Source organism: Theropithecus gelada, chromosome 9 (assembly GCF_003255815.1).
Source record: "Theropithecus gelada isolate Dixy chromosome 9, Tgel_1.0, whole genome shotgun sequence".
Taxonomy (NCBI): domain Eukaryota; kingdom Metazoa; phylum Chordata; class Mammalia; order Primates; family Cercopithecidae; genus Theropithecus; species Theropithecus gelada.
In genome coordinates this window covers 83,356-110,509 of record NC_037677.1, presented here as the reverse complement: position 1 = coordinate 110,509, position 27,154 = coordinate 83,356, and the positions used below count along the sequence as shown (strand labels likewise).

General features: G+C 38.1%; 1 protein-coding gene across 8 annotated transcripts in view; it reads right to left on the bottom strand.

The window, feature by feature from the left end:
* Positions 1-27,154, bottom strand: part of ZMYND11 (zinc finger MYND-type containing 11) — a 117,239-nt gene that overhangs the window by 88,363 nt on the left and 1,722 nt on the right. The gene's annotated exons all lie outside the window — the stretch shown is intronic.

Sequence of the window (27,154 nt, the reverse complement as noted above, 5' to 3'; positions counted from 1 at the left end):
GGCAGGAGAATGGCGTGAACCCGGGAGGCGGAGCTTGCAGTGAGCTGAGATCCGGCCACTGCACTCCAGCCTGGGTGACAGAGCGAGACTCCGTCTCAAAAAAAAAAAAAAAAAAAAAGATTTCAGAAGGTACAGAATAATGCTAGGATGTCAAAAAGCAGAAAGAACTGAAAATATCCACTAGATTTAGCAATATGTTGGTCACTGATGACTTCAGCAAGAGCTGTCTTAGTGAAATAATAGCACCCCAACGGGATAGGAGTGGGTTAAGAAGTGGCAGGTGAAGAAACTGAAATAGAGAAGAGAACTCCTTCCAGAAGAATGACTGAAAAAAGTAAAGGAGGTAGATGGAACAGTAGCTGGAAAGAGACAGATGAGAGGTCACATGAAGGTCGAGGATTATTTAAATTTTATTGTCATTTTAATTAAAATACTATATACACATGATTTTTCAAAAATCAAATAATCCCAAACCCCCTACCCCCTCTTCCTGCACCGTAAGGCAATCACTGTCAACTATTTTAGTTTTCTTTTTTGGGTCTTACCTCTGTATTTACAAACCCTACCCTTATGTAATTATCTTCCTACTTAAGTCAATTAATCTCGTTCACATATACCTCCCCAGCACACACACACTATCCTTCCTTTTTTCTTCTCGAGAAAGTCATACTCCAATTTCTAGTTAAATCAAAATGCACTGTTAATTAGGACAATGCACTTCCCCACCACACTGAAATTAGGCGAGGCCATGTGTGGATGTAACAAACAGAATCTGAGTAAAAGGGATTTATACCACTTGTACAACGGATGATGTAAGAAAGCTCACTATGATTTGCTATGCTTTCTTTTTCTTTATACCATTGCGAAACTGGTGGCTGCTCTGTCAGCCTACATACTAGAATGAGGACAAATGACAGCAGAACTCCCAGCTCATCTGTGATGGACATATATTATGAGCAACAATCACTGTTTTAAACTACTGAGATTTTGAGGTCGCTTGGTATCACAGCATAACCTAACCAACCCTGCCTATCCTAGGAAGTCAAGGAGATTATACATGAGGAAAGACTTAAATAGTGAAAGAGAGCTAGCCCTACAAAGGGGAAGCACATGCAAAGCTGTTAAGTGAGAAAGAACTCAGTATGTTTGAAGCAGAAAGGACAGTGGAATGTGGTAAACAGAACTATGAAAAGCAGAAGAGAGCCATACTGAGATTAAATCATGCAGAATGTAAAGCTGACAACAAGTAGCTTGGACTGCAATATGACAGCAATACACAGCAACTGAAGGGATTTTAAGCTGGAGTAGGGTGTGAGGGGAACACGGTGTTAAGCAAAACGCTACATAATCAATCAAAAATAGTTGGCATTCCCTTTCTACAGCCAAATTCCAGATCTCAGGCTCAGGCAAGAAACCAAACAATACCTTTCTGGAGAAATTAAATGTTCCCAGAGAAAGACTCTTTAGACACTGACATTTGAAGGTATCTAAAGAAAAAGCCACCTGGCCACCTGACATCCCAACAGTAAAGCCAACTCACACAGAATAGGTACAGGTATGTATTGAGTCCAAGACAACTGTTCACACCAGCTTTCCAGTGTCTCACCCTTAAATGTGAACAGACAGCCACGGATAACCAGGTATTTGAGACTAGCTTCTCAATAAAGAAAGAGGCCACATCAGACAAACAGAAGAGGGTAAGGGTTGGGGGAGAAGGAGGAATTAAAAACAGAAAATGCAGAAACAGTAAAGATTTTTTAAATATATGTAATTAATATGAAAGAGTTAGAAATAGAATTTTATCTATAAACCATAAATAAGATACTATAAGTAGGAATATTCAGGAAAATTTAAAATATGAAGAACAACAAATTCAGTTAAAGAGTTAGAAAATAGTTGAGGCAATCTCCCAAAAAGTAGAACAAAAAAATAAGGAATGCACAATAGGAGACAAGAAAAATACATGATATAATATCTGAATAATAAAATGGAAGGAAAAAACTATTCAAGAAGAGTTTCTAGCACTGAAAAACAGCCATTTGCAAACAGAAAGGGCCCATCAACTGTCCAACATATGAATAGAAGGAAGGCCAAAGCACATCAGCTTAGAATATCAAAACACTGAGAGTTGCTTCCCAGGCAGTGATGGGTGATGGGGAGAGGTCATAAAACAAAATGTTATCAGATTTCTTGGTATCAACATGGAAACTAGAAAATGATAGATGAGTGCCTTCTAAATTCTTTAGAAAAATTATTTTCAACCTAAATGTCTAATCCCTCTAAATGATCAACGAGTGAAGGCCAACTAAAGACATTTCAGTCACGTAGATATTCAAAAAATGTATGCGCCTTTTCTCAGGAAGCTACGAATATGAATAAATAAATCAGGAGAAAGAAAAACCTGCAATCTTGCCTCGTCCGGGAAACAGGACTCAACACAGGAAGAAGGGATGGAACGGGAATTCCCAAACCAAGAGCTTTATAGCAGACCTGTAAAAAAGTCCAGTCACTGTTAGAGCAAGCACAGGACAGGCTTAGAAAAGGGGCTCCCGGGAACAAACATGAAACTGAGCAACTGCCTTGGACTCAACACATACATATACCAATAAACATATAAATTTATGCTACAAACAAATGTATTAATATCCATGCAAAAATCTTAAATAAATTTTGGTAAACAGAATCAAAATACCGTTTTTAATGTATCATTACAGGAATGCAATGATGTTTCAATATTAGGAAATACATTAATATAATAAATGGTATCAGAAGAACTAAGAGGAATATGATCACCTCTAGAGATACTGAAAAAGCACTTGACAAAATTCAACATTCATTCATATAAAAAACCCTCAAACGAAGAACTGAGGGATACCGCTTTAACATTCAGGCAAACCTCATTGGTTTACAAGTTGCTTTATTGTGCTCAAGTATTGCTTTTTTTCAAAAAAAAAAATCTGATGTGGCAGCCTTGAGTCAAGCAAGTCTACTGCCCTTTATCCGACAGTGTGGGCCCAGTTCATGTCTCTGGATAACATTTTGTTAAGTGTCACAATATTTCAGACTTTTCCATTATCGTTATTGTATGTGTTACGGTGATCTGTGATCAGTGATCTTTGCTGTCACTAATTATTTTGGGTACCACAAACTACACCTATGTAAGACAGTGAACCTACTAAACGCGTGTGTTCTGACTGCCCCACCAACTGCTCCTTCTCCCATCTTTCTCCCTCTGCTCGGGCCTGCTTGAGACACAATAATGAAATCAGGTGGATTAATAGCCCTACAATTGCCTCACAGTGTTCAAGTGAACGAAGAGTCACATCTCTCTCACTTTAAGTCAAAAACTAAAAATGATTAAGCTTGGTGAGCAAGGCATGTCGAAAGCCAAGACAGGCTGAAAGCTGGGCCTCTTAAGCCAAATAGCTATCCCAGCTGCGAATGTAAAGGAAAAGTTCTTGAAGGAAATCAAAAGCGCTCTTTCAGTGAACACATGAATGATAAGAAAGCGAAACAGCCTTATTGCTCTTTGGAAAATATTTTAGTGGTCTGAATAGAACACCAGATCAGCCACAATATTCCCTTAAGCCAAAACTGAATCCAGAACAAGGACCTAACTCTCTTCAGTTCTCTGAAGGCTGAGAGAGGTGAGGAAGCTGCAGAAGAAAAGTGTGAAGTTAGCAGAGATAGACTCATGAGGTCATTCACGAGGAAAGAAGCTGTCTCATAAAAGTACAGGAGCAAACAGCAAGTCATCCAGAAGATCTAGCTGAGGTAACTGATTAAGGTGGCTACACTAAACAACAGATTTTCAATGAAGACAAAATAGTCTCACGTCGGAAGAAATGCCATCTAGGACTTTCACAGCCGGAGAGGTGATGATGCCTGGGTTCAAATCATCAAAGAACAGGCTGACTCTTAATGCAGCTGGTGACGTTAACTTGAAGCCAACGCTCATTTACATTCTGAAAATCCTAGGGCCCTTAAGAATTATGCTACATCTACTCTGCCCATGTTGTGTAGATGGAGCAAAGCCTAGATGACAGCATGTCTGTTTACAGAATGGTTTACAGAATATTTTAATCCCACTGCTCAGAAGAATAGATTCCTTTCAAAATATGACTGCTCACTGGCAATCTACCTGGTCATCCAAGAGCTCTGATGGAGATGTACAGGGAGATGAGTGTTATTTCCATGTGGTTAACACAACCTCCCTTCTGCAGCCCACTGACCAAGAATTAATTTCAGCTCGGCACAGTGGCTCACACCTATAATCCCAGCACTTTGGGAGGCTGAGGCAGGAGGATCACTTGAGCTCAGGAGTTCAAGGCTGCAGGGAGCCCTGTTTGTGCCACTGCACTCCAGCCCAGATGACAGAGCACAACCCAGTCTCAAAAAAAAAAAAAAAAAAAAAAAAAAAAGTAATTTCAAGTCTTATTAAAGAATACGTTTCCTAAATCTAAAGCTGATACAGTGATTCCTCTGATAGATCTGGGCATGTTAACTCCGGATGTGGTGGAAAGGGGAAGAGACCTAGAATTAGAAGTCGAGCCTGAAGATATAACTGAATTGCTATAATCTCAGGAAAAACTTTAATGAATGAGAAGTTGCTTCTTATGGATAAGCAAAGAAAATAGTTCCTTGAGATGGAACCTAATCCTGATGAAGATGTTGTGAACATTGCTGAAATGACAACAAAGGTTTCAGAAATTCCATAAATTTAGTGGATAAAGCAGCAGCAGGGTTGGAGAGGAGTGACTCCAACTTTGAAAGAGGTTCCACTGTGGGTAAATGCTATCAAACAGCGTTACAAAGACACAGAAATCTTTCATGAAAGAAAGAGCCAATCGATGGGGCAAACTTCATTGCTGTCCTTATTTTAAGGAACTGCCACAGACATCCCAACCTCCAGCAGCCACCATCTAATCAGCCAGTAGCCACCAACATCAAGGCAAGACCCTCCACCAGCAAAAAGACCACAATTCCCTGAAGGCTCAGATGATTGTTAGCATTTTTAGCAATAAAGTATTTTTTAATTAAGGTCTGTACATTTGTCTTGTTAGACATACCATTGTTGCACACTTAACAGACTACGGTATAGTGTAAACATAACTTTTATCCACATTGGGAAGCCAAAAAATGTGTGTAACTCACTTTGTTGTGATACTCACTTTGTTGTGGTGGTCTGGAACCAAACCCACAGTATATCCAAGGTATGCTTGTATACATATTAGCTTCAAAGCTATCATCTTACTTAATGGAGAAACATTAGAAGAGTTTGTGTTAAAATAAAGAAGCAGTTAAGGATCCTCACTATATCCCTTCTTATTACATACTGCTTTGAGGGTATTTACCAATGCAATCACATGAGAAGGCAATCAGAGGAATCAGAACTGGAAAAAGGTAAAGCATCTTCTATTTGCAGATGGCACCGATGATGTGACTATATATTCAGAAAACTCAAAAGAATGAATGAAAAATACAATCAAAAGTCAGAAAATCAAAACTATCAAGTATTAGATGGAAATGAGTAAATTCCTTTAAAATCAAAGAGTAGAAACAAACAAGCAAACACATACAAAACCCAAAAACAAGCAAAATTAAACCCTTTGCACATCCCAAATACACCACACACAAAGTAAAAATACAAGTGACAAACTGAATAGGCAAAAGTGTAAGAAATATTTGCAACTTATAAATTCAGGGCTAATATCCCTAATATGTAAAGAACCTCTAAAATCTTGGAATACACTCCAAAATCCAATAGAAAAAAAATGAGCACAAGATACGGATAAACAGAAAACACAAAAAGTAATGCAAAAGGCCTACACATTCATTGAAAGATGCTTAATTTATCTCATTATTAGAGAAGAGCAATTTTTAGATTACATTTAATATATCATTTCTACATATTAGACTAGCAAAACTCTAAAAGCCTGGCAATGTACTCTGCTTTACAGGCTGCAGGGAAGTAGGCATTCTCATACACTACTGGTGGGAACACAAAATGTCACAGTCTTTATAGAGGGGAATATGGCAATAATCACCAAAGTTACGTATGCATTTACTCTTTGACCCACCAATCTCACTGGCAAAAATCACAAAATGATGTATATATAAAGTCATTTATCATAGCCCTGTCTGTAATAGTAAATCAATAAGGAACTGGTTGAATACGGTATGGGGCATCCATACAGTGGAGTACAATCACCTACTGAAAAAAAAAAATAAGAGGGATCATGTCAAAATGCAACTAAAGAAAAAATAAAGTGGATTTCATCAACATTAAAAAGTTTTGTATTTCAAAGAACACCATTAAGTGAAAAGACAACCATATAATATAAAAGAAATTTAAAAAAATTTTTAAAAACGTGCAAATCATATATTTGATAAAGAGGTTCTATTCAAAATATACAAAAATTACTACAACAATAGAAATACAAATAACCCAAGTAAAACATGGATAAAGGATCTGAACAGATGTTTCTCTAAAAAAGATACGTAAATGGCCAGTAAGTACATAAAAAGATGCTTAACATTAGTTGTTAGAGAAATGCAAATCAAAATCACAATGAAATGCCAGTTCATAACCATGAGGATGGCTTCAATCAAGAAATCATACAATAGGCTGGGTGCGGTGGCTCATGCCTGTAATGGCAGCACTTTAGGAGGCCAAAGAGAGCAGATGACTTGAGCCCAGGAGTTCAGGACCAGCCAGGCCAACATGGTGAAACCCTGTCTCTACAAAAAAACAAAAATTAGCTGGGCATAGTGGCAAACACCTATAGTTCCAGCTACTCAGGAGGCTGAAGTCAGAGGATCACTTGAGTCCAGGAGCTAAGGCTGCAGTGAGCCAAGATCTCACCACTGTACTCCAACCTGGGTGACACAGCGAGACCTTGTTTCAAAAAAAAAGAAGAAGAAAAGGAATAACAGAATAAAAGAAACTGGTGCAATAATAGAAACCAGTGTTCTCATACATTGCTGCTGGTAATGTAAAATGGTGCAGCTGCTTTCAAAAACAGTATGGCAGGTCCTCAAAAAGAAAACAGAGTTCCCAAATGACCTAGCAATTCCACTCCTAAACATATACACAAAAGAACTGAAAACATACATCCACACAAAAAACATGTACATGTACATTCACAGCAGTATTACTGACATTAGCCTAAAAGTGGAAAAAACCCAAATGTCCATCAACTGATAAATGGATAAACAAAATGAAACAAAATGTGTTATATCCAATGGAATATTATTCATACAATGAAATGTTATTTGGCCAGAAAAAGGAGTAAGATACTGACACATGCTACAACATGGATGAACCTTGAAAATATTCTGCTAAGTGAAAGAAGCCAGAAACAAAAGGCCACATATTATATGATTTTGGTTTATATGAGACATCCAGAACAGACAAATCCACAGAAAGACTGGTAGGTGCCAGGGGATGTGGTGAAAGAAAATGGGAAATGACTGCTATTGGGTCTGGGGTTTCTTTTTGGAGTGGTGAAAATGCTCTGGAATTAGACGGTGGTAATGGCTACAATACCTTGTAAATGCACTAGAAATCACTGATTTGTATACTTTTTTAAAAAGTCACTGGAGCCAATTTACCTGTTACTTTGTTCAAGTGAGGAGTCAGCAGAGGACTATTTTTATAGTGTCTATTAAAATTATGAACTTACACAGAATTATAAAGAATTTCCAAACCAGGATTCCTGATTTTTGCCCTTCCTTTCCTTGAGGCCTCCCCTACCCTCTAGGAAAGTAGCTTATGTGTGCTTTCATTTTCATTACTGTTAATTATTAACTTTTAAAAATAGCTATTATGCCAGGCACAAAGGCTCATGCCTGTCATCCCAGCACTTTAGGAGGCTGAGGCAGGTGGATCACTTGAGGTCAGGGGTTTGAGACAAGCCTGGACAACATGGTGACAACCTGTCTCTACAAAAAATACAAAAATTAGCCAAGTGTGGTGGCATGCACCTATAATCCCAGCTACTTGGGAGGCTGAGGCAGGAGAATTGCTTGAACCTGGGAGGCGGAGGTTGCAGTGAGCCGAGATTGCACCACTGCATTCTAGCCTGGGCGACAGAGCAAGACTCTGTCTCCAAAAACAAAAATAAAAAAAGCTATTATGGAAATTTTCAAATATACTAGAGAGAATAATATAAACCTTTTATGGTACAACTTAACATTTTACCATATTTTAAATCTAAATTATTTTCCTGAAATTGCCAAGTCCTAGGCATCAAAAGTTCACTATGGTACACAGTAATTTATCAATAAAAATAACAAGTGTTAACTGTAAAATTCAGTTAAAAAAACAAACTTGACTCTTTCTAGTACCCTCTTGTCTGCCATCAGAAATATCAAAGAATGTAAGAGAGCCTATACTGCCAGTCCTCAAATACCAGTAAGGAGATCTGTGCCTAGATCATTGAAAATAGGTAAGTAATACAAAGGTATTTTTTGTTTGTATTTTTAACGTAGCTTTTTCTGTGTTTTTATTAAATAAGTATTTGGAATCATGACCTGGATATGTATGAAAACTCAGACCAAACGATCTGAAATTCTCCACTCCACAAATATGTTACTTCTCAAGTGAATATATTCCACTAGTTTACTTCCAAATTGATGGTTCTCACATTATCTGAAGGTTAGGGAACTAGTTATTTTGTTTTGTTTTTACTTAATAAGGGCCTTTAAGCTAACGTATATAATATCTTTGTGATTAGAACTTTAAAGCATGTAACATATTTATGCTAAGAAATTAATCACATGAACAGAGGGAAAAGGATCTACCATCCGTAAGTTTTAGTTATGTGCTTTGTGTAAGTAAAACACCAAAATACAGTAAGGTTTGATTTATCCTAATTTAAAGATACATTCTATAAATTTTCCAAGTAAGTGATTTCTTTAAGCATTAAAAATTTCTTAAGATGCGACTGCAACTGTAACGTATATTTGAAATGCCCATATCTGCTTAAACAGAGTATAAACAAACATGTTTTCTAACTCCCCAAGGTCATCATATGCAACAATACAGAAAAATTGACTCAGGTGCACAGGGGCTGCTTCTCTCTGCAGCAGGTTCTCTCAACCCTGGAGCCATCTGAGGCCAGTGGCTCCTGGTTGTGAGGCCATCCTGTGCGTCATATGCTCAGCGGCTTCCCTGGCCTTTACCTAGTTGATGCCTATAGTATCCTCCAAGGCATGATGATCAAAATTGTCTCCAGACAGAGCCAAATAGCCCCTGCAGGGTAAAGTCCACCAGACTTGAAAAATCCCTGCTGTAAATTAAATGGTCAGGCTTTTGCACTCCTGTGCTTGAAATTTGTTGTTTTCTATATCCTCCCTCAAGGTTTGCCACTCGATGGCCCAGTAACTGTATATAGGTTTCTCAAAGGATTCCCTTGTCCTTTTAGAACTGGTTTAAGTCTCTTGTACACCAAAACGTCAATACATCACCATGATGACAGCCAGTCTCCCAAAGAGGACCTCTTTGGTTACGGTAAAAGAGGGTGGAAGCTCCCCTCTGAATAAGGGCGTGAGTTTTTAAATTATAAATATTATGGCTAATAGGTAATCTTTTTAGATTTTTGGTCTTGGTTTAATCTTGGCCAAAACCAAAAGTGCAAAAATCATACCATGTCTTAATTTGCTTCTTAAAAAATTACTAGTGAAGCCAAACACCATTTCAAGCAAAACCTTTTTTTTTGTTTGTAGCTCTTCTTTAGAAAAGTACCACTTGTGTTCCCACTGTATTGTTTGCTATTTTCTTAATGATTCTTCAAAATTCCTTTTTCTGTTTCTCATTGTTGTTGCTGTTTTGGTAGAGATGGGGGTCTCGCTATATTGCCCAGGCTGGTCTCAAACTCCTGGCCTCAAGATATCCTCCTGCTTTGGTCTCCCAAAGTGCTGGGATTACAGGTGTGGCCCACCATACCCAGCTAAAAATTCTTTATATACCATAAGAGTATTATCCTTTGGGTTATCATCTATGTTGCCAATATAGTTCCAGTTCCCTTCTTTGTTAACAACAGGGTTTTTCATTTTTAAATTGTATGTAGTCACATTTGTCCATCTTCTCCTTCAAGATTTTGCATACACTTTTCTCAACATAAAATTTTAAAGCTACATACCAAAAAAGTACGTTTTTCAGCATAAAAATCTCACTTTCTTTTTAACCATATGAGATGCTTTGTGGGGCGGGGGGAAGCCAAAGCCAAAAGCCAAACACTGATTCTTCTTTTAAAGTCATATACACCAAAAACATATTATATACTAAGCCACTACTGCCTAGGTTGGAAACAGAGATAAAATTACATGGAAAAAAAAAGATGTCCAACTAATGGAATACAAAATACGGTCATATTACCCTGAACACGCCTGATCTCATCTGATCTTGGAAGCTAAGCAGGATTGGGCCTGGTTAGTACTTGGATGGGAGACAAAATAAGAGAAATTTTCTTATATTTCATTTGTAGCCATGAAATTTCAGTACAAAATTGACTTTTTAATAAAATGAGATATTAAAAGATGTGAAAATGTTTTTATCTTTATATCTATTAAAATCTTTGTATCTATTAAAAAGATATAAAATCCTCATATAGAAAAGCTGTAGCTATTTTATCTACATCAATTCTCATTATTTGCAGATTATGTATTTGCAAATGTTCCTACTTGCTAAAATTATTTGTAATCCCAAAATCAATCCTTATGGTGTTCTGACATCCTATGACCACGGAAATGCACGGAGCAGCTGACAACTGAGTCACCAGCATGCACGCTCCCAGCTGGGACCCCCGCGACCATGCTCTGCCTTCTCGTTTCAGTTCTCATGCTGTAATCACAGGCGTCCGTCTCGAGATCTATGACGCCAGGTTTTTCGCTTTTTTGTGCTTTTTGTTGTGATTTTGCTGTTTATGGTGGCCCCCAAGTGTAATGCTGATGTGCTAGTGTTCCTAAGTGCAAGAAGGCTGTGATGTGCCTTACAGAGACACTGTAACACCACACATATGTATGTATTAGATGAGCTTTTGTTCAGGTATGAATTATAGTGCTGCTGGCCTTGAGTTCAATGTCAATGATTCAACAATATGATACATCCAGAAAAATGAAAAGAAAATGCGCTATCTGTGTATGAGGCCATTCCCAAAAGTGCTACGGTAACATCTATAGCATGTGATGAAGTTATAGAAAAGTGGCTAACTTTGTGGATTCATGGGATGATGATCAATTAAACAGCAAGTGTGGTGAACAGCAATGTTGTAAAGCTGAAAGCCAAAGAAATTCATGATCTCTTTACACAGGGTCAGGAAAATGTTAAACCCTTCTTGGCTAGTGCTGGCTGTCTCATGTTCAAAAGGTGGTATGGCATGGAACCATTAAACTTGAAGGCAAGGCAGTTTCTGCAGATCAGGAGGCTGCAAAAGAAATTTTTTAATATTTGCTAAAGGTTACAGAGGGAATGGGTTACGTGGAAGAAATTGGCTTGTTTTACAAGGACATTGGTAAATGAACCCAACTAATGCAAATGGCACTTTGGTTTATAAAAATGTTGTGACTAGAGGCTCACAGGAACCAAACTATTTCCCCTAGTGCAACAGGTCAGCATTCATCAATTCAGTGCATAACTACGGTGAATAATGAGACTCAACTATAATAAAGTATGTAATCTTTGCTTTTTAAATGTTTTGAATCGCCATTTCTGTAACATACAATAAACATGCTGTAGATGTTACTGATATAAATAGAATGTATGCCAATAAAAGAGGTAGATTAAAAAAAAATGGAAACTTTTTGTGATATTTCTAGTTTGAGACAGCCAACTTTGAATAATTACCAGCATGGTAGATCAGGGATTACTGTGATCCTGTCATCTGCTAGAACATTTCCTAACAAGTTAATTACAATGACATAATCACTGTCTACTAGGAACTTGAAAATTGAAGAAACAGGATATGTAAACATTTTTATTAATATTCATTTTAATTGGCTATTCACTTATTATATAGCAATCATACTAGTCTGTGCTAAATTTAACCAGAATGTTTCATTTCTCAAATTTTTTGAGAGATTTGTCATAATTTGCAGATTGTATAATAGTAAACTTCATATCTGACAAAAATAGCAAATAACAATTCTGTACTTCAAAACTGGTGGAATGTGAATTACCTAGAGAACATATCAGTACATCAGTACCATGGCTAAAGGTATTCAAGGGCAGAGAGACAACAGGAAATTTCAATCTGTTCCTATACAAATAGCTTACACCACAAGTTACACATCTTGCTTAATAATGAATTTAAAAGGTAGGATAATGCAATAGTTTATATGTTATACACATTAATAATAGCATAATACTACAGACAACAATTCAGGTGGTATCTCAACCTCTACTGACCTCTCTTTTTTCCTAATACATTTATCTTTGAAATTATCACGTTTTAATTAATTCATGAAGTTAGACCAAAGAAAAGGTTTGCCACTGAACTTTTCCATTATTTACATTGTGATTACATGGGAATTACCATAATTTTTAAACCCTCAACTATTTGCCATTCCATGCAAAAGAGACTATACCGCAATGAAGGAGAAAACTTTACCTGACTATATACATATTACTATAATGAATGAACAACAGGAAAAAGAACTAGGGAATTATACGGCCACTTTTTAGATCAAATCTAGCAAAGACATGCGCGGGAAGAACAGCTCCTGGCACTCACTCTGATGCCACATGTCACCACAATCACAACATACTTCAGGCTGATGTCCAACTTTTGAGCAACAGAATTCTGGTTTGGAAAATACACATTTCTGTCTTATTTTTGACTCCATCTTACTGAATGAATATAGTTCTCAAAGTTTGTATCTTTACTATTTCATTAAATGTGAAATAAAAAATTAAAATTTCACAATTACTTTACACATCGTGAAGTGTCAGGCAACAGTAGACATGGCCAACAGTGGACACTGACAATGTGTGCCAATAAATCTGGCACTTTCTATAGCTAAATAACCAAATATTTCGGTTATTGCAATATAATAGCTCTTTCTAAAGTACTTTGAGTTTTAATTTGGTTAAAATACGTTTCCTGTAATCTTGAAAAGGGGTGCCAATTAAGTCTGCTCACATTTCACATTTTTAATGGATGTGTAATGACTGTCTAGGGCACTGGGTGAAGAAGGATTCTGAGGTCTAGGAGTAAACACAGGTTTTGGGGAGAAGGGGGAGGAGAGTCGGTGTCCAGGAAACTAAAATACATAAATAAATATATTTAATTATTGTGACTTCTGAAGGTATATTTTCTAGAATAATCCCATCTCATCAGCATTAAAAATGGCTACAGCCTGAGGCACAGATTCTCTAAAACCTGCCAGGTTTTAGACTTGGTGCTGGCCAGCTCACATCTATCCCTAACACTTTCAGGCTAAACTGGGGTGAATCCTGCCAAACTATTTCCTTCACTTATTACTCCATTTCTCAAACTTTCTGCCTTGCAATCTCTGAAGATGGAGTGGTCAAAGCAACTAGTGGCCACTCTATCTGAGGCGCAGGGTTCCATTAAAAAGGAAGAGAAAGAAGTGTAGAAATAATGTACTTCATTAGACTCTGTTTCAGCCTTTCTTCCCCACTCCCACAACAGAATTGCCCTTCTCTTAAGTGATATAATGTCTATTTAAAGTGTGAGACTTGATAAAGTATAAAATTAGTGCCCATTTATACTAAAACATACCCAGAATTTAATATGAAAATATTATTAACAGTACATGTATTAAGTAGTTATTTACTATTGTATTGTTCTTTCAAAAGTAAACCATATTTAAAAAATAATAATACATTTTGGGAGGCTGAGGTGGGCGGATCACGAGGTCAGGAGATCGAGACCATTCTGGCTAACACCGTGAAACCCCGTCTCTACTAAAAATACAAAAAATTAGCCGGGCGAGGTGGCGGCACCTGTAGTCCCAGCTACTCGGGAGGCTGAGGCAGGAGAATGGCTGAACCCGGGAGGCGGAGCTTGCAGTGAGCCGAGATAGCGTCACCGCACTCCAGCCTGGGAGACAGAGCGAGAGACTCCGTCTCAAATAATAACAACAATAATAACCACCACCACCACCTCAGTGTTCTGCCTCACAGCAATTCCCAGGCCACAGTGCATGGATGGAGATCCAAAGGGAGCCTGTGGTCTCACTGAGCTGAGGAGAAAGAGATCAGAGACTGGAGTGGTCAAGTTTCAGTTCAGCCTTTCTTTTCAGAAAATTCGTATTTTTCAAAGTCAATTACTTTCTATGAGTCAGACATCAGACGCTCTCCCTTCCTATTATTCACAATGTTTAGTGTAACCATCTAACATTTTCCACTTTATTCTTCAAGTTCAAATTTCATAAAATTATTGTCTTTAAAATGCAATTCTAACACAGCAGCAATTAAGAATATAATTCTTGAATGTATCTGGTAATCTAAAACTCACAAAATTATGTATATTTAAGAAAATTTGACTTAGCACACTTTAAAAACACAGACTTTGTGTGTTATCACCTGAGGTCTAACCCGGAAGACAGTAAGGACACTGACACCAGTGGAAAACCAATGGTGGCCAAGGCTGTGCTGTACCATCAGAGGAGCAAACGAAGAGCCCTGATGAGGCCCTGGTGAGCACCCTGTCAACAGTCAGCACCAAGCCCAGGGAGGCTTACCTGGTCACTCCCTAAAATTCCACCTGCCATGCATCTTGGCTTTTGTGGAATCAGTGAAGAATTATGAACACTATGTTAAAGAGAAAATAAAGAAACCTGTGGAAATTATCAGGCACTGCCTAGGTCCTGGGATACCTGTGAAGCCTCAAAACCCTAGTGTGAGTAATACAATTACTAAGGAGTGAATGCAAACATTGGACAGTAGGGGTTGGAGCCACAGTGAGTCTTACACCTCAAGGGCTTCTTCCCAGAGCAAAGGAAGTTAAGACACACTCTTCTGACACTAGTTTAAAGACTCTCATCTACTCCTGTAGACGGACAAACCTGTAGAACCATCTGTACGTGGAAATAATACCCCTAGCCTGGAGGAACATCAATAATCACCCGAAATCCAGATACACATCAGGGATAAAGAAGAGGCTAGCCAGAGACCTAGGCAGAGCCTGAAAAACCTTCTCGGGTGGTCTCACTTGACTGAAGACATAACCCCAAGATGGTTGATCTGACTGCCCCAGGGATGCCTATCAGGATTAGGAGACATCCTGGAGAGCTGGCTACAGGACAGGCAGGAACACTTTTGTATTGCTGTTTTTCAAATTACCGGAATGCCCAGACATTCAAACTGGATGGCAGCCCATATCCTGACTATAACGTATCTCAAGATCTAATGTGCATTTACCTATGATTATAGTTATATCTGTGACCATCAGGGAGTATCAATAAACGATACATTCGATATCCATTTTCTCTGGCAATACAGTAGCATGTTTGAGGAATCCAAAAAGATTTAAGGCTCTCATCTAGGATGCATTTATTTTTCGGGTTATTTTAATTATCATCTTTTTAAGGGAACTTCATGGATCTGATTCTTGAAAGAGAATTCCTGAGGCTGGGAGCTAAAAGTCCCAGGGAACAACATTTTATATACGCCACTCCAAAAACAAGTATTTAAAAAGGCACATATACCTCTGCCCACTTCAGAAAATAAAAATTTGAAACTTGAAAAGCTAAAATAAAACTGTTTCCTTTTAAAAATTACAGCTCAATAGGAGGAACATACCTCAAAATATGAAAAGCCATCTATGACAAACCCAGCGTCAACATCACACTGAATGGGGAAAAGTTGAAAGCATTCCCCCTAAGAACTAGAACAAGGCAAGGATACCTACTTTCACCACTTCTATTCAACACAGTACTGGAAGTCCTAGTCAGAGTAATCTGACAAGAAAAAGAAATAAAAGGCATCCAAATTGGAAAAGAGAAAGTTAAACTATTTGTTTGCCAATGATAAGCTCATATACCTAGAAAACCCTAAAGACTCTTCCAAAAGACTCCTAGATTTGATAAATGAATTCAGTAAAGTCTCATGCTACAAAATCAATGTACACAAATTGGTAGTGCTGCTATATACCAACAACGACCAAGCCGAGTGTATTAGTCCGTTCTCACACTGCTAGAAAGACATACCCGAGACTGAGTAATTTATAAAGAAAAAGAGGTTTAATGAACTCACAGTTCCACATGACTGGGGAGACCTCACAATCACGGCGGAAGCCAAAGGAGAAGCAAAGGAACATCTTACATGATGGCAGGCAAGAGAACCTGTGCAGGTGAACTGCCTTTTAGAAAACCATCAGATCGGCCGGGGGCGGTGGCTCAAGCGTGTAATCCCAGCACTTTGGGAGGCCGAGACGGGCGGATCATGAGGTCAGCAGATCGAGACCATCCTGGCTAACCCAGTGAAACCCCGTCTCTACTAAAAAATACAAAAAAAATAAACTAGCCGGGCGAGGTGGCGAGCGCCTGTAGTCCCAGCTACTCGGGAGGCTGAGGCAGGAGAATGGCGGGAACCCGGGAGGCGGAGCTTGCAGTGAGCTGAGATCCGGCCACTGCACTCCAGCCTGGGCGACAGAGCGAGACTCCGTCTCAAAAAAAAAAAAAAAAAAAAAAAGAAAACCATCAGATATCGCGAGACTTATTCACTATGATGAGAACAGCATGGGGAAAACCTGCCACCATGATTCAATTACCTCCCACTGGGTCCCTCCCCCCAATGCATGGGGATTATAGGAGCTACAATTCAAGATGAGATTTGCGGGGGGTACATGGCCAAACCGTATCACTGAGAAATCAGATCAAGAACTCAATCCTTTATTATATGATAGCTGCAAAAACAAAACAACACAACAACAAAACTCTAGAAGTATACTTAACAGAGGAGGTGAAAGATCGCTACAAGAAGAACTACAAAACACTACCGAAAGAAATCACAGATGATACAAACAAATGGAAATACATCCCATGTTCATGGACTGGAAAAATCAGTATCATGAAAACAACCATGCTGCCCAAAACAATCTATAGATTCAATGCAATTCCTATCAAAATACAAACATTGTTTTAATAGAAATAGAGAAAAATCCTAAAATTCATATGGAGCCAAAAAATGGCTCAAATGGCCAAAGCAATCCTATGCAAAATAACTATTATCTGGAGGCATCACATTACCTGACTTTATATTACAAGGCTATAGTAAGCAAAACAGCATGGTACTGATATAAAAGTACACACATAGGAAGGAAAAGAATAGAAAACCTAGAAATAAGGCCAAATATTTACAACCAACTGATCCTTGACAAAGCATAAACAAAATTGGGGAAAGGACACATTATTCAATAAATAATACTGGGAAAACTGGATAGTCACACATAGAAGACTGAAACTGGATCCCTATCTCTCACCCTAAACAAAAATCAACTCAAGATGGATTAAAGAATTAAATCTAAAACCAAAAACCGTAAAAATTCTAGAAGAAACCATAGGAAAAATTCTTCTGGACAGTGGCCTAGACAAAGAATTTATGACTAAGACCCCGAAAGCAAATGCCACAAAAAGAAAAACAAGACCTAATTAAACTAAAAAGCTTCTGCACAGTAAAGAAAATAATCATCAGAGTAAACAACCCACAAAATGGGAGAAAATATTTGGAAACTATGCATCTGACAAAGGACTGGTATCCAGAATCTGCAAGGAACTCAAAACAGCAAGAAAAAAAATCCCAACAAAAAGTGGACAAATGACATGAATAGACACTTCTCAAAGAAAGATATACAAATAACCAACAAACACGTAAGAAAATGCTAACTATGACTAATCATCAGGGAAATGCAAATTAAAACCACAGTGAGATACCACCTTACCCCCGCAAGAATGGTGATTATCGGAAAGTCAAAAACCAATAGGTGTTGGCATGGATGTGAAGAAAAGAGAATGCTTATGGGAATGTATAGGAATGTAAATTAGTACAACCTCTATGGAAAACGGCACGGACGTTCCTTAAAGTACTAAAAGTAGATCTACCATTTCATTCAGCAATCCCACTGCTGGGCATCTACCCACAGGAAAAGAACTCATTACATCAAAAAGACACCTGCATGCATATGTTTCTTGTGGCACAATTCACAATTGCAAAGATAGGGAACCAACCTAAGTGCCCATCAACCAATAAATGAAAAAAGAAAAAGTTATATATGCATATGGAATACTCTCAGCCATAAAAGAAAATCAATAAAATAATGTCTTTTGCAGAAACTTGAATGAAGCTAGAGGCCATTATTCTGAATGAAATAACTCAGGAATGGAAAACCAAACACTGCATGTTCTCACTTGTAAGTGGGAACTAAGCTATGGGTACACAAAGGCATACACAGTAGTATCATGGACACTGGAGACTCAGAATGAGGAAGAGTGGAAGAGGAGTAAGAGATTTTAAAAATCTCTTTAATATTTAGTATTTTTAAAATATTGGGTACAATGTACACTACTCAGGTGATGGGCACACTAAAATCTCAGACTTAACCACTACTCAATTTATCTATGTAACCAAAAACCACTTGCACCTAAAGCTAATGAAATATGTCTGCATATATTATATATAAAATACATTTTATATCTATAAATAAAAAATTAGAGCCCAGACCCAACCCCTGAGATTGATTTAATGTTTTTGTTAAAAAAAAAAAAAAAAAAAAAGGAATTCAGATGCTCAGCCAGCCACAACTGAGAACCACTATGCTAACTCACTCCTAGTTCCTAATGTGAGTTGTGTAACACTGTCATCTAAAATTCTAAACAGTTTATTTTAAAAAAATAGGCCAGGCGATTACACATCTGTAATCCCAACACTTCGGGAGGCCGAGATGGGCAGAACACTTGAGCCTAGGTGTTTGAGGTGATCCTGGGCAACATGGGAAAACCCTCCCCGCTACGAAAAAAGTACAAAAATTATCCAGGTGTGGTGGCATGCGCCTATAGTCCCAGCTACTCGAGAAGTTGAGGCAGAAGCATCCCCTAACCCCAGGAGATCGAGGCTGCAGTGAGCAGTTATGGTGGTTATGGTGCTACTGCACTCCAGCCTGGGCAACACAGCAAGACTCTGTGTTAAAAAACAAAATTAAATTAAAATAAATAAATGAGGTACAAATACGACTGCAACGACAGTGAATTTTTCCTCAGCATGAGTGGAAAGTCTAACTTTAAATTGGACTGCTGGCTGTTCAGCTTTTAATTCATTTGAAAACAACTGAGACTAATATTATTTTTATTTGAACAGTCCTAAAAATATTAAAAAATTAACTTTAAAATGATTGAAATGGCAATTTTTCTTTTTTTTTTTTTTTGAGGCAGGGTCTTGCTCTGTTGTCCAGACTGGAGTGCAGTGGCAGGATCTCCGCTCACTGCAACCTCTGCCTCCCGGGCTCAAGTGATTCGCCCACCTCGGCCTCCCAAAGTGCTGTGATTACAGGCATGAGCCACCTGACCCTGCCTCAAATGGCAGTTTCTTACCTGAAATAATCCAACATGAATATTGATCACAAGTAAAAGGCTTCATTAAGTTATAATTGTAGAACATACATGTGCAGACTGGTAAAATAAGTATTGTGAAATAAAGGATCTCTGGTACTTTAATATTAAATTTGATATTTCTAAACATACAAGAAAATGCCAAATTACAAGTACAGTAGAAAAAATACTGTAGACTTATATCATTTATAATTTAAAAAGACAACATCTCTAATGGTAAATAACCTCCTCTCAAAACCTATTAAATTTGACATCAATGGAAGGCCCAAACAAATTTTTCTCAATTTTTTTTTTTCTTTTGTATTGCAAGAACTGGACAGTGAAAGTAGGTATATTTTACATTAATTGGGGAAGGGCTCCATGTCAAAATTCAATAGAAAATTAAGGACCTGCTTTCTAAAACAGCATTTGTCAGACATACTTTCGAGATAGAAAAACAAGCAAGAGGCAGATAAATCAAGACTCTACAAGAAGAGAAAACTAAAAAATTCATAATAGCTTTCAAAAGTTGAGAGCTTCCCTCATGCTTAGCCCTCAATTATTCCATTGCAGCATCACTGCTGATGAGTGTCAGGATGATCTCAATCTGTGGGTGCTATCACTTGATTATTTCTCTCTTAACCATATGCTTCTCACAAAATGGTATTATTTTATGTTAGATGACAGTACATACCCAACAGAATGCTGAAGCCTTAGCATTTAATACAGCTTTCAAGAAATTAGCATTTAATACAGCTTTCAAGAAATTAGCTATCTGAATCCAAATTGAACTTATCCAGTAGGGGGAGTGTTACAACCTCAAGACAATGACTTCCCTTTCCAAGACAGCAAGAATACTTGAGTTAATTCCAAATGTTTTCAAACAATTTTCTCCATTACGTAAGTATTAAAATGAAGACCTGCAGGTGCCCCGCCTCCAGTGCTCCTGTCCCTGAACCAAGTTATCTTCCTAATGTGAGCTACCATAGTGACAAGCAAGAAAATGAACCAATTATCTATGCTTGTTCTCAGATTACTAGCTGTCATTACCAGTGAGTAGGCATTAACCAGAACTTCATAAATAGAATGTTTTGATTGCCCGGAGTTTCCTAATACTCCTGTCTTTCTACCTCCTGCTTTTATAAGCAGTGGTACACAGTTTTACACTTTGTTAATATTACGTACTTTTGCACTTATAAAAGTGCATTGGGAAAATGAAGGTATATCACTATAAAGATTTAAGGAGTTGATGGGTTTTCAGGAAACAGAGCAGCATAGCAGATTACAGGTGTGGTAGTCATACATTTGAATTCAGACCAATTTGATTATGCCTCTACGACCTTGAGCACCAGTAACTTAACCCTTCTGAGTCTATTCCCTTATTACAAATTGTTACAATGACACATCCCTCATGATGCTTTTGTGAGGACTAAACAGGATATGAAAATTGCCTAGTATGTTAAGACACTCAAAAAGTGACCCCTTTGAAAAAACAGGCCGGGCAAGGTGGCTCACACCTGTAATCCTAGCACTTTGGGAGATCGAATCAGGTGGTTCGCTTGAGCTCAGGAGTTTGGGACCATCCTGGGCAACATGGTGAAACCCCATCACTACAAAAAATTAGCCAGGCATGGTGGCACACACCTGTAGTTCCAGCTACTGGGGAGGCTGTGAGGATCACTTGAGCCCAGGAAGTGGAGGCTGCAGTGACCAGAGTTCTCACCACTGCACTCCCTACAGAATGAGACCCTGTCTAAAAGCAAAACAAAACACAAATAACACAAATGGTGCTGCCACAAACAACTTTCATGATTAAACCCAGCTTCCTAAAAACTGTTTAGAAAGTAGACTCGTAAAGCGACCTAATGTGTACAGCCAAATTAAAATGTATATAAATCAGATTATATTGCTATAAACCACAATATCTTCCCAATTTTTAAAAATAGGCTTTTTAACCCTAGTTATGAGAGCTAATATTATATGACAAGCTCTCAACAGAAATCCTTTGAATATTTTAGTATCTTTCATGTTCACATGATAAATGCTTAAATTAGGAATGAATATCCTTTGCTCTTAACCTATATTTTAAATTTACTTAACATAACGTGCAGACCAAACCGCAGAGAACAAAAAACTACAAATTTAATTTGGATCTACCTTTCATTTAAATGCTGAGATAATATCTGGAGAACACAATATATGTTTGATATTTAATACAGTTCTACTTTTCAACAGAGCACTTTAAAAGTTACCAATTATAATACAGTTGCTTTTAAATACCCTCAGGTTGTTAATATAGTAAAATCTCAAAGTTACAAATCAGGATAAATTTTAAATCATCAGTGCTAAGACTTTGCAAGTAATCCTAACTCAAATACGACTTATCTTAATTCATTCACTGTCCTACAGTACCCAGGTCGGAGTGCACTGGCTGATTTAGCTCACTGTAGCCTCAAACTCCTGAGCTCAAGCAGTCCTCTTGCCTTTACATTTTACTGTGCTTGCTTCAATAAATGTGTTACCCTGAACTGTAAACTCTACAAAGGCGAGAGCCATCTTATCTTTCTCGCCTCAGCGTCTAAGAAGAGTATGACACATAGCAGAGTTTCAATAAATAACAATGTATTAATAAATGAGGTCAAGATATTAAAATTGCTTATATTCTCCTTATATGAAAATACAATATTTTAGTGTGATCTTATAAAACGAATTATGAAGTAACTTGAACTATAAACGCACTGATGTAAAACTAGTTTACCTACTCTATTTAAATATTAAGTTTACAGAAAAATGAAAATACTGTGTGTATTTCAGCAAAACACATTTTCCAATTAATGTGTAAGCTAATGTGATCTGTTAATATATCCCTCTCATCTCTGAAAAACAAACAGATAGAAGATTCTATACGATTCCTTTATAACTCTGATATAAAGCAGCATTCTATTACTTTTGTCATTTCTACTTCTTTAGTTTTACATAAAAGTGGGCAAACTTGTAGACATTTATGGAGCAAACATTCTGGACATTTGCGGATGTTACCAACATTAAATGAAATGTGTCACATACTCAATGCAACTGTAACTTTACAATTAATAGTGTGAATAACTTAAGTATGTGCACTAAGGGTATTTCTACTGCTATCTGATTGAACACATTTTAAAAGAATTTACCCAGCACTTTAATTACGAAAATATTTTCCAATATGCTAAATTCTCTTTAAAAGAAACCTGAGATAAAAATCAGGAAGTTACTGAACAGGAAAAATATACATGCAACGAAAGATTAAATATCTAATTAGGTTATTTATTGAATTGAGTTAAATATCTATGTCTAATAATTTGCCAAAGTTCTGTCCTAAGACATAATAATGGATTACATAAACACTAAAAAAAATCTTATCTTACATATTCTTTGCATTTGCAAATAATTTTGATACTAAAACTTGTACAGCATTTCCATGATACAAACTAAATAACTCTCTGGATTTTCTAATGGAAAAACAGTAACAACAGGTGCACACAAAATCTTTCCTTAAGCAATAAATCATTTCTGCATATGTTTTTAAAACCGTAACTAAGCCATGATTATTCAAAAAGACTACTGTATTGGGTATTTTGATTTGGGTTCTTCTCTCCCTCACACTATCTTCGTTTCTATCATTTACCTCTTATCCCAGAGACGCTCAAACTTTTATGTTATATAAATCACATTGTCTCAAAAAATATCTCATCCACTTCTCGTGTGTTTCTGTGTGTGTGTGTCTGGGATAGGATGCGATTAAAGTGTGCTACAAGGTGAACCTTCCATAATTAAAAGGAAGACTGACTGCTATGCTTTTAAGATGACAATGTGTGGCCGGGCGGCGTGGTGGCTCATGCCTATAATCCCTGCACTTTGGGAGGTCAAGACAGGCAGATATATACGAGTTTGAGACCAGCCTGGCCAACGTGGCAAAACCCCAACTCTATTAAAAATACAAAAATTAGTCAGGCATGGTGGCTCCTGCCTGTAGTCACAGCTACTTGGCAGGCTAAGGCATGAGAATCACTTGAACCCAGGAGGTGGAGGTTGTAGTGAGCTGAGATGGTGCCACTGCGCTCCAGCCTGGGCAACAAAGCAAGACCCTATCTCAAAAAAAAAAAAAAAAGGACTATGTGTAAGTTTAAGTTCGAGAGTGTAGGTGTAAGTAACTTTGCACAGTGGCTGATATACAGTAGACAGACAATACATGATACATTATTATCACGGTCCTCATTTATGTTATAAAATTGTAGCTACTAACTATTTCAAAAGTCGAGACTAAGAGAAGACAAAACACTGAAAACCTGAAGAACAACCTCCAGGTCACTAACATCTGCACAAATCACTGTATCAAAGCAGATTTACATTTGTTTTGAAAACCTGATAATGGCACTGCAAGTAACTGAAAGTATGTAAGAGATATTGGTAGAAATTAAACTCACATATGCTGAATTCCTAGTAGAAATGTTGGTGAGGTTTTAATGAAGATCAAATGAAGAGAAAACACCAGTTCTCCTTTATTCGGAAAGTCTATCTGCTTCAAGGAAATACAGAAAATGCAAACTGAAGCAGTTATGGACACAGTGCCAGAAATGAAAAAAAGAAAAATATTTACGTAAAACCAATGGTTATAATAAGAACTCTCACACAGTGTATTTTAGTTATTTGTATTATTCAAATGAATTAAAATAAATGAATAATAATATCATTCATCAAAGTATTGATAGGCCAGGCACAGTGGTTCATGCCTATAGTCCCAGCACTTTGGGAGGCCAAGGCAGGCGGATCACTTGAGGCCAGTAGTTTAAGATTCGCATGGTGAAATAGAAAAATTAGCCGGGCATAGTGGCGGGCACCTGTAATCCCAGCTACTCAGGAAGCTGAGGCAGGAGAATCACTTGAACTCAGGAGGCAGAGGCTGCAGTGAGCCAAGACTGTGCCTCTGTACTCCAGCCTGGGCGACAGAGCGAGAGTGTCTCAACAAAAGGAAAAAAAAGAAAAAAGAAAATTCAGTGTTAAATCCAATTTAAGGTTTTCAAACAGTGAAAAGTTTTAACTATCATAAGGCTAACTCTTTTTTCTCTTTTTTTCCCTCCATGTAGAATTCAACTGAAGGACAAGAAAGTTACCGAAAATCTGACACCAGCAGGTTAGGGCTTTAAGTAAGCAAGTTACAGCAGCATTTGATACTTTTATTGTAAGTATTAAAATTCTTAGGTCCAAGTAGTGTCTCAATTAAGGTATGCCAAAGGGTATGAATGCCTCTATTATACACCACTGTAACAACCCTAAGAAGAAAAAACTGGGAGGGTTACCGAAGGATGAAGGACGAGAGTCCAAATAAACATATGCCATTCATTGAAACATGCATGATATCCATTCAAAATGCCAACAGGGCCGGGTGCAGTGGCTCACATCTGTAATCCCAGCACTTTGGGAGGCCAAGGCAGGTGGATCATTTGAGGCCAGGAGTTTTGAGACCTGGCCAACATGGCAAACCACCCCCCACCCTGATCCCTACTAAAAATACTAAAAAGTATCCAGGTGTGGCGGCACACGCCTGTAGTCCGAGCTACTCAGGAGGCTGAGGCATGAGAACTGATTGAGTCTGGGAGGCGGGAGTTGTAGTGAGCCGAGATCGCGCCACTGCACTCCAGACTGGGCAACAGAGCAAGACTCTGTCTCAAAAAAACAAAAAAACACCAACAGAATGGTATTCAGTATGAATGAAAGAACTAAATTTTAACATTGTAATTGATTTATTTTTGTGAAGCTGCAAGCTTGTACATGTACATTTATTTAAACACCTCACAAACGGTAATTGCAAAAATAAATTGTCCAATTTAGAGACTGTAAAAGGAAGATTTGGTTTTCATATGAGCAATCTCTATGGGGAAAAAGCACCATGTGAAATACAGAAATCCTTTAAGTCACAGAGCTAAGCAAGACAAATATTTTGATTCTGTCATAATCACATCCCATATCCTCTATCTTTGATTCTCTAGCCTGGTCATCTTATAAAGATAAGTCAACCAAAAATAACAACTATAATGTAACCTGTGCCAGTTAGTCAAAGACAAGGCAAATTAAATGCCTCTACTTTCATATTTTTTTCCTGCCTGTAAAAATTAGACATTCAGAAAAACTACAAAGATGACCCTGCCTACCAACTTTCTAAGTACAACCAACACTATCTCCCTGATAACACCCAACCATTAATTAAAATCAATAACCTCAAAAATCTGAAAACGTTGTGCACACCATAATTACTAAGCTAAAATTACTATATTTCTCGGTTTAGAGGAAAACAAGTAAACATTTACTTTCTGCTTTTGAACAAACAGATTAAATTATTTTTAAGAATGCTCTTGCCTCCATATGACTCAGCTTACTGTAGGATGCAGAACACCTAAGTGAGGCAGACCAAGGGTTCTAGACCTCCCTAAAAACCCAACCTGCACCACTCCCTCCTACCAGCAGGGCCCTGAATGGGCCACCTGGGTATCTCCTCCAGGCTCACAGACATTCATGACACCAGATACCATGTACACACCGTATATGACCCAGGGTACTACATACGCTGGATAAGACAGTGGGTACTGTGTACACAGTACATACGACACTCGGTACTAGGCACACACTGCATCTGACACTGGGTACAGCTTCTGTGACAAGGATAGTGCATGCATGGTGCATATGACATTGGGTACTATATATGCATGGCATATGACATTGGGTACTACCTACACACCATATATAACACCAGGTAATGTATACATACTGTATATGCCACCATATATATACACAAAACATAGGTAACACCAGATAGTGTATATACACTGTATATGACACCAGATACTATATACCTAATGTATATGACATTGAATACTGCACACACACCGCATATGGCAGCACGGTACCCTGCACATACTGCACAGAATACCGGAACTGCGTAAGGGCTGTATATGACACTGGGTGCTGCACATACAGTGTGAAAGGATACTATGTACACACCATATATGACCCCAAGTACTGTGTGCACACAGTATATGACACCTGGTACTATACACACAGCATATATGACACCAGGTACTACATACACACTGTATGTGACACCAGGTAAGGTAAATATATTCAATACTATCCAGATACTATATACACTCGGATATGACATGGAGTACCACACACACACCTCATATGGCAGCAGGGTACCATGCACATACTGCACAAAACACCGGGGACTGAGTGCACAGCCTAAGTGAGGAAGATACCACGTACACACCGTGTGTGATACCTGGTACGACACCGGGTACTTCGAGCACACTGCATATGACACAGAGTACACACCACATACGATCCCCGCTACTGCGTACCCACCGCATAGGACACCGCACAGCACAACGCGCCCTGGTACACACGAATAAAACAGGTACGGCGGTCACTCTGCAAAAGACACCAGGCACGGCGCACACATCGCCAGCTCCTCCTCCTCCCGGCTCGGGAGAAAAGCGCGAGGGGAGACTGCAAGGGAAAGTCCGGGTCCCGGCGCCCCCCCTCGTCCCAGCCGCGTCCTCAGCAGCTT